The sequence below is a fragment of the Canis aureus genome, chromosome 24 (genome assembly GCF_053574225.1).
Source record: "Canis aureus isolate CA01 chromosome 24, VMU_Caureus_v.1.0, whole genome shotgun sequence".
In the NCBI taxonomy this organism is placed as follows: Eukaryota; Metazoa; Chordata; class Mammalia; order Carnivora; family Canidae; genus Canis; species Canis aureus.
This window is the reverse complement of record NC_135634.1, coordinates 27,060,608-27,069,108: the sequence shown is the minus strand read 5'-3', so window position 1 is coordinate 27,069,108 and position 8,501 is coordinate 27,060,608. Positions and strand designations below refer to the sequence as shown.

The 8,501-nt window shown below is 41.5% G+C and overlaps 1 long non-coding RNA gene across 1 annotated transcript; it reads left to right on the top strand.

Annotated features, from left to right (window-relative positions):
- The first annotated feature begins 3,069 nt into the window (after positions 1–3,069).
- Positions 3,070–6,273, top strand: LOC144296491 (uncharacterized). Its single transcript, XR_013363593.1, has 2 exons — positions 3,070–3,387; positions 6,077–6,273. It is a non-coding gene; the product is annotated as an uncharacterized LOC144296491 (long non-coding RNA).
- Positions 6,274–8,501: the final 2,228 nt, after the last annotated feature.

The window sequence follows — 8,501 nt, the reverse complement described above, 5'->3', positions numbered from 1 at the left end:
GTGCCTATTAAAGCCTCCAGTTATGTAATAATAAATGGGTCTGACTTTCAGGACCTGCTTCAGGATTTCTAGAGAAGGACCTTAGGGGCAGAAATCCGTTTGGAAGAGGGGTCCCAATAGGCCTGTCCTAAAGGGACAGTATTTTACTTGGAGTTTATTTGGGGAGTGCTTACGGACGACGGTGGGGTGGCTCAAGACTCACTATCTCCATGAATCCCCGTGTTTCGAATCCTTCTGACAACTTTGCAACGTTGGCATGATCCCAGTTTTTCTTCCAGAGGCTCAGGAAAGTCTAGTATTTCATCCAGTGGCTTTTGGTAATAATAAGAAAGCTATAGGCCTGGTGGACTCCCAGAAGCCCTGGTGATGTAGTTTTTTTGTTTTTGTTTTTTTGGGTTTTTTTGAGTAGTTCAGTCCGGAGACAGCAGACAAGAATTCTTGAGATATCTTTGGTGCAAAAAAAGTGATATTAAAGCATGGAGACATGACCTGTGAGGACAAAGAGCTGCTGCCCCAGGATTGTGGGGAGCTAGCCAGGGTTGGGTGAAGTAAAGAAAAGGGAAGTTCAAAAGGGCTTTCATATGCTAAATAAGACTCTTTTTTTTTTTTTAAGATTTATTTATTCATATGAGAGAGAGAGACAGGCAGAGACACAGGCTGAGGGAGAAGCAGGCTCCATGCAGGGAGCCTGATGTGGGACTTGACCCCCGGACTCCAGGATCACGCTAAAGAAGACTCTTGGATTCCTGGAGGCCTTGCTATTGTCAGGCTAAGATTACTTTTCCCAACAGCAAAACATTGACGTTAAGACAGCTGGGAGCTTCCTGGAGGAATGTTCTACTCTGCGGATCTCAATATGGGCTGCAGGTTATAAGGCCATTTAATTTTTCCTGCATTTCCTTCTGTCTTTGTCTCCCACATCACTGGCTGCTATCTGCTGCATCTTGCAGATACCTGGCCGCCAGGTGTCACACAGTCCCCGTGCCTGCCAGGGCGCATCAGAGAGCTGTGTAGACACATGTACCTCTTTGGTCCCAATTAAAGAAAGGAGTCAAGATGGCCCCACTACAAGCTTACCCAGTCATATCTTGAGAACCATGGACTCAGGCTGCAAATCAGTGTTTTGACATGTCCTCTCCCACATGGTGTCAATCGTTTTCAAACCCAGTAATGGAGCTTATAAAAGGAAACCCAAATGGGGAGGACACACGGATGACCATGGGAAATCTCTCCTCATCGTAACAGGAGTGCTGAGTACTTTACATGATCTCTCTCTCTCTCTCTCTCTTTTTTTTTTTTTAAGATTTTATTTATTTATTCATGAGAGACAGAGAGAGAGAGAGGCAGGCTCCATGCAGAGAGCCTGATGCAGGACTTGATCCCAGGACCCCAAGATCACACCTGGAGCCCAAGGCAGACGCTTAACCGCTGAGCCACCCAGGCGTCCCACATGATTTCTTTTTTTATGAAATTTTGAATGGGTGTCATTGTAGAGATAGATTATCACTTTTGAAATAACAGAGAAATAAACAAGTACAACTTCAGTAGAACGTAACCCTTCCTGCCTTAGCTAGGAATGCTTCATGGAGAAAGGAAGGCACCACATAATTTGTTTATTCTCGAAGCCCTCACTGGATCTTAAACTCCAGGATTTTTGCCTATAGTTAAAAAGAAAGCCCAAAGTAGAGTTGTTATGTGATTGCAGGGTTCTTGTCTCACGGAGTCCAAGAATGAATCTCACAGGGAAGTGAAAATGTATTAAGTGAAGATGGGAGCAGAAAGGAAAAAAAGAAGCTCTCTAGCGTGAGAGGGGCCCTGCCGTGTGGGTTGCCACTTGGGCTTTTACTGGCAGTCTTGTATTGAGAACTGACCAGGAAGCTTGTGGCCTTGACTTTTTTGTGCGGGCTTGGTTTGAGCAAGGACTATTGATAACATCCTTAATGGCTTACTTCTTCTTTGAGGTCTGGTTGTTTTCTGTGATTACAAGGTAGCTGACAAAAAAAAAAAAAAAACAAACTTCCCAAGCCTTCCCATTTAGGGCTAGGTGGTCTAGTTCATTCCCTTATCTTGGGTTTTGTCCACCTCAGCATTTTTCCACATTTGGGATTTCCACTCCCCTGTGGAGCCTAGTTACAGGAGTCAGGGGCCTCCCATCTCCCCCTGCCTAGACCCTAACCCTTTCCTTACTCAGAGTCACTTGTCCCCAGGATAGCAAACCAAGACTTAACTGCAGCATCTGTCTTCCCAGGAATGGAATGTTAAGCCAATGAATCCAGAATTTCTGGTCAGCACCAATGAGGTAATCTGTCAAATGGGCCCTTTCTAACCTCCCCATTCCCCAAGGAAAATCACATTACCCACCTAATAAGACCCCCTGCCTTTCTGGCTAAGGGAAAGTAACCTTGCCTGGAACAGTGTTTCTTTTGCTAATAACTTTTTGCCCCATCCTTTTCTCCATAATGCACAACTCCTCTGAGCTCCCCTTACTTGCCAGATGGGGCGATGCTAGTCAACTCATAAATTGTTTAATAAAGCTAGTTAGATCTTCATATTAACTTGGTGGAACTTTGCTTTTTTTTTTTTTTTTTTTTTTTTAATTTATTCTTGAGAGAGAGAGGTTGAGGCAGAGACACAGGCAGAGAGAGGAGCAGGCTCTATGCAGGGAGCCCAACGTGGGACTCCAGGATCACAGCCTGGGCCGAAGACAGGTGCTAAACTGCTGAGCCACCCGGGCTGCCCGGAACTTTGCTTTTAAATGCTATGTTGGGGGATCCCTGGGTGGCGCAGTGGTTTAGCGCCTGCCTTTGGCCCAGGGCGCGATCCTGGAGACCCGGGATCGAATCCCACATCGGGCTCCCGGTGCATGGAGCCTGCTTCTCCCTCTGCCTGTGTCTCTGCCTCTCTCTCTCTCTGTGTGACTATCATAAATAAATAAAAAAAAAATTAAAAAAAAAATGCTATGTTGTTCTTTCTGCCCCCCCCCCCCCCCCCCCGCCGCCCCAGCTTGTAGCAGAGAGCCTGGCACCTAGTACAGAATGAATATTGAGTGAATGTCTCCACGCATGAGGTGGGCCTTGAAGGTTGAGTAGAATTTTGCCTTAACCTGCCAAGTTTGAGGTCAGGGGCTCAGGGAATGTTGCTCAGAGCTTGCAGAAGGGCCTGGACCTGTGGCAGAAGCCATTTGCCTGCCGAGCTTCTGGAAAAGAGGCCTGGGTGTCTACTCAAAAGAGATGAAAACATATGCCTTCACAAAGATATGTGCTCAAATGGTGATTGTAGCATTATTTATAATAATCAAAATGTTACAGGACTTCCTTCTCCTTAAGGTGCCTGCAGTTCTTGGTTATACCACTTTGAAGAATGAAGAAGTAGACCAGATTAAGAGTGGTAAGCAGCAAAGTTTCAAAATTTATTGGTTGATAATAAAGTGATAGTACAAAACTCATGGAGAGAGAGGGGATCTGAGAGGGTTGCCATCCATGTTTGTAAGTCTAGGGATTTCTATGGGTTTATTGGAGGGCTATTTTAATCTGATTAACCCTCCCTGCACCTGTCATCCAACAGCTTTTTGTCCTCTATCACATGGGAAAGGGTGGAGGGCTCCTTCCAGGGTGGTATAAAATCCTTCTGAGGGTGGTTTCTCTTGGGGGCAGGGCATCATTGTCTCTGCCTGCCTTTTTTCCAATTTTCCTCCATCAAAAAGATGGAAAAACCCAATGTCCACACACTGATGAACAAAATGTCATACACCCATACAATTCATAAAAAGGAAACCCATTCATAAAAAGGAATGAAATACTTGGGCATGCTATAACATGGATAAACTTTGAAAACATTTATGCTAAGTGAAAGAAACCAGTCACAAAGGTCACATTTTTTCCATTTATACTTAATTAAAATATAATGTATTATTAGTTTCAGAGGTAGAGGTCAGTGATTCATCACTCTTATATAACACTCAGTGCTCATTACATCACATACCCTCCTTAATGCCCATCACTCAGTTACTCTATCCCCCTACCCCCTCCCTTCCAGCAACCTTCAGCTTGTTTTCTATGATTAAGAGTCTCTTATGGTTTGTCTCCCTCTCTGATTTTTGTCTTGTTTTATCTTTCCCTCCTTTCTGCTATGATCCTGTTTTGCCTCTTAAATTCCACCTATGAGTGAGAGCACATGATGTCTTTCTCTGACTTATTTTGCTTAGCATTATACCCTTAAGTTCTATCCATGTCCTTACAAATGGTAAGATTTGGGTTTTTTTTTTATGGCATATATATATATGTATATATATATATATATATACATATATATATATATATATAGCCAGATCTTCTTTATCCATTCAACTGTGGATGGGCATCTAGGCTCTTTCCATAGTTTGGCTATTGTGGACATTGCTGCTATAAACATTGGGTTGCAGGTGGGCCTTCAGATCACTACATTTGTATCTTTGGGGTAAATATCCAGTAGTGCAAATGCTGTCATAAGGTAACTCTATTTTCAACTTTTGAGGAACCTTCATACTGTTTTCCAGAGGGCTATATCAGCTTGCATTCCCATCAACAGTGTAAGAGGGTTTATTCCTAGATACCTTATGGTTTTTGGTGCAATTGTTAATGGGATTGATTTCTTAATTTCTCTTTCTTCTGTCTTATAGTTAGTGTATAGAAGTGCAACTGATGTCTGTGAATTGATTTTATATCCTGCTACTTTGCTGAATTCCTGTATGAGTTCTAGCCATTCTGGGGTAGAGTCTTTGGGGTTTTCCATATAGAGTGTCATGTCATCTGTGAAGAGTGAGAGTTTGACTTCTTTTTTGCTGATTTGGATGCCTTTTATTTCTTTTTATTGTCTGATTGCTGAGGCTAGGACTTCTAGTACTATGTTGAACAGCAGTGATGACAGTGGACATCCCTGCCATGTTCCTGGATTAGGGGAAGAGCTCTCAGTTTTTCCCTATTGAGAATAATATTTACTGTGGGCTTTTCATATATGGCTTTTATGATATTGAGGTATGTCTCACACTGTGAGGTAGCCCTACACTGTGAAGAGTTTTAATCAAGAGCCACATATTTTTTAATCCTATTTATATGAAATGTCCAGAATAGGCAACTCTATAAGGTAGAAAGATTAGTGATTGCCTTGGGCTGACCTGGGAAATTTGGGAGGAGAAAGATAAAAGGCATAGAATTTCTTTTCAGAGTGATAAAAGTGTTCTAAAATGGATTGTGGTGATGGTTTTATATATATGCTTTTAAATTTATGTTTATATATGTATATATAATATACACTTATTTATTACATAGTTATATACAATATATAATTTGAAAATTATTTTAAAATTTAATTATTATAAATAAAATATTTCTAAATTATAATTTATAATTATATATTTTATATATACTTATATTATGTAATTGTATAATATTTATTTGTAAATATAAATATTAAGTTACATATAAATGTATTTATACTATATATTTACTATATTTATATTTTTTATACATAATGTAAAATTATGTATAAACCATTGACTTGTGCACTTCAAATGGGCAAATATTATGGTATGTCACTTTTATCTCAATAAACCTATTGCCAAATAAAGGATTGATAAGGAAAGTACTAGAAAAGGCTAAAGCAGAAATAATCCCTTTTTTCCTTTTTTTGGCTGTCCTTTAAGAATTCCTTTTCTGAAGGAATGCCTGATTTTTTTTTATTTTATTTTATTTGTAAATGCCTGTAAATTTGTTTTCCCCTGGCCTCTCTCTGCCAGCTTCTAAAATCCCAGGGAGTTAGACTCTGTGGTGGAGATTTTTCACCAATAATCTGTTGCTATCTGGTGGGTTCTTTAGGAGTTAACAATGGTTTCTGAAGGTATTGTAAGCAGAAAGAGTTAGGGGTCCCCAGAAAAAGAAAGACAGATTTAGCTCTCTTGACATAAGAAAAATCATTTTAGGTCCCCAACTATCTTGTGAAAGAATGTAAGAAGAAACAGCCACTATCAGATCAGGAGGTAGCTGGATCATAGGCGAAAGTGGAAAGTGACCTGACACACACTCTTGAGTTATCTTTGCAGGATCTAAACCCTTCTGAGCACTCAGATACTGGACCAGCTGGAGCCAGGGAATTGATGATGGCCATTGCACAAGAGCCTTCATGAATACGTAGCTTAAAACCACCCCAGTTCCACTGTTGTTTGGGAAGACACTCTTTGGGAAAGATCCCAGGTGTTCTTTTGTACTTGCTGCAAATAAAACCCTTCCTTTTCCTATTCTTTGGCTTGGTTGTATCTTTGGGCTCAACACCCACCAAGAGGCGAACCCAGTTTCAGGTAACACTTTTAGCAGCGGTCAGTGTTTTCTCCTGTGTGTGGGCCCAACAGTGACATCTGAGGAATGCATCCCCTCTCTACCTTCTCGTTCCTCCCAACAGTGTTCAAACCTGTTAGTTCAAATTTATCTTCAAGCTCAGAGTTGCAAGGATCTTACAAGATCAGACCAACGTACTTACCCAGACTGATTTAAAAAGACAGAAGTGGGAAAAGAAGGTCCTACGCCCAGAGCAAAACCAGAACAACACGGAATTGTTTTCACAATTCTCAAAGGAACAGGAAAATTAAAAACAATAATTGATCATCTATTATGTGATCTGCTCTGTTATATAATACATATCTTTTAAAGAATATTTTCAACAATCCTGGCATGTGGGAAAGTTCTCTCCATTTTACAGAGGAAGGAAAAGGGACTCAAAGACATTTGGAAGATCTCTCTGGGCCCCTCATTCTTCCTTCAGGCCTTTTATGAGCCCAAGAGCTTCGTTTCCTAAGACCTCTAGCAGGTGGAGGGAAGCCAGTGTTTGGTGAAGGATTTTCTTCCCCCCTTATCTTCTGTCCCCGGGTCATCCAAACCTACAGGGTCAGAAGCATGAGCTTCTAATATGAACCAGAACATTCTGAGCTTCCTTCCCAGAGGGCTGTAGTGGGAAAAGGTTGACAACACTCCTTTATACAGGGATCTCCCTTCTCAACACCTTGTTTCTAACTTAGATGAAAAAAAAAATGGAACCAGAAAAACCTGGGTTTGAATCCAGTTCCACAATGACCTCACTTCTCTCCACCTCTGAACAAGCTGTTAGAAGGAATAAATTTAAATTAGATTCTGTACAGTACAGCAACCATAGTACCCCCTGTACTTGTGCAATGATGGCAAGCCCCTCCCATCTCCTGACATCCAAAGCAAGATATATAGAAAGGTCTGGTTTTATTAAAAATGCTGATGATACCAAATGTTGGCCAGGATGTGGAACAATGCGGGTAACTGTATATTGTTTGTGGGATAATAAGAGGCTGCAGGCACCTTGGTTTGAGAAACTCTGGTAGTTTTTTTTTTTTTCTTTAATAACAAAACTAAACATACCCTTACCCTATGACCCAACAGTTCCATTTTTGCGTTTTGTGAGATTTCAAGAGAAATGAAGACATATGGCCACGAAAAGACTTGTACAAGAGTGTTTATATACTGGCCTTATTCAGAACAGCCAAAAACTGGAAATGGCCCAAGTGCCCATCTGTACAAGGATGGATCAACCAGCCCCAGTATATTTAACGATTCTTCCCAAACAGAAAAAGAGGTCAAATTACTGCAGCACACAACCACAGGATCAGTCTCAAATACATTATGCTGAGTGAAAGAAACTGTAAGCGAAAGAATGTGTACTATATGAATCCTTTTAAATGAAGTTCTAAAGCAAACAAAACTAATGTATAGTGGAACACACTTATAATAGTTTCCTCTGGGCATGGTGAAGGCAGAATTGGTGGAGAGGAAGCTTGACAGCCTTCTGCAGTGGTGGTTATATTGTATATCTTCATAGGGGTTTGGGCACACAGGTGTGTGAGCGAGACTGATGCCATCTTGGACAAATCAGCCACGATGACCGGTCTGTGACCTGAAACCTTCTTAGGTGCACCTCTCCCTCCCCTGTTCTTTCCTTTCATTTAACCACATCCTTAAACACACCCTCAGGGCATAATGTCCTTGATTGCCCTGGAGATACCACTGTGACATAGGCCTATTCTTAAATATTCTCCTTTTGGGTGATCCCCCAACAAGTACTCCCAGCACCTAAGGGCTATAAAAGTAGGTCTTAGGGGGAGTGAGGTTGCAGACAGATCTTCTTTCCTAGGTTCCCTAAATAAATCATTTCTCGTCTCAGTGAACTTCTTAGATTTTTTCTTCTGTCACAGGGCTCCTTTGGCCTTTTAAATTTTATTTTTAAAAAGATTTTATTGATTTATTTGACAGGGAGAGAGAGCACACCCAAGCAGGTGGAGTGGCAGGCAGAGGGAGAGGGAGAAACAGGCCCTGAGCAGGGAGCCCAATGTGGGGCTTGATCCCAGGACCCTGGGATCACAACCTGAGCCAAACACATATGCTCAGCTGACTGAGCCACCCAGGTGCCCCTCCTTCAGCTTTTAGGAGTCTTTCTGCATATACCTCCCT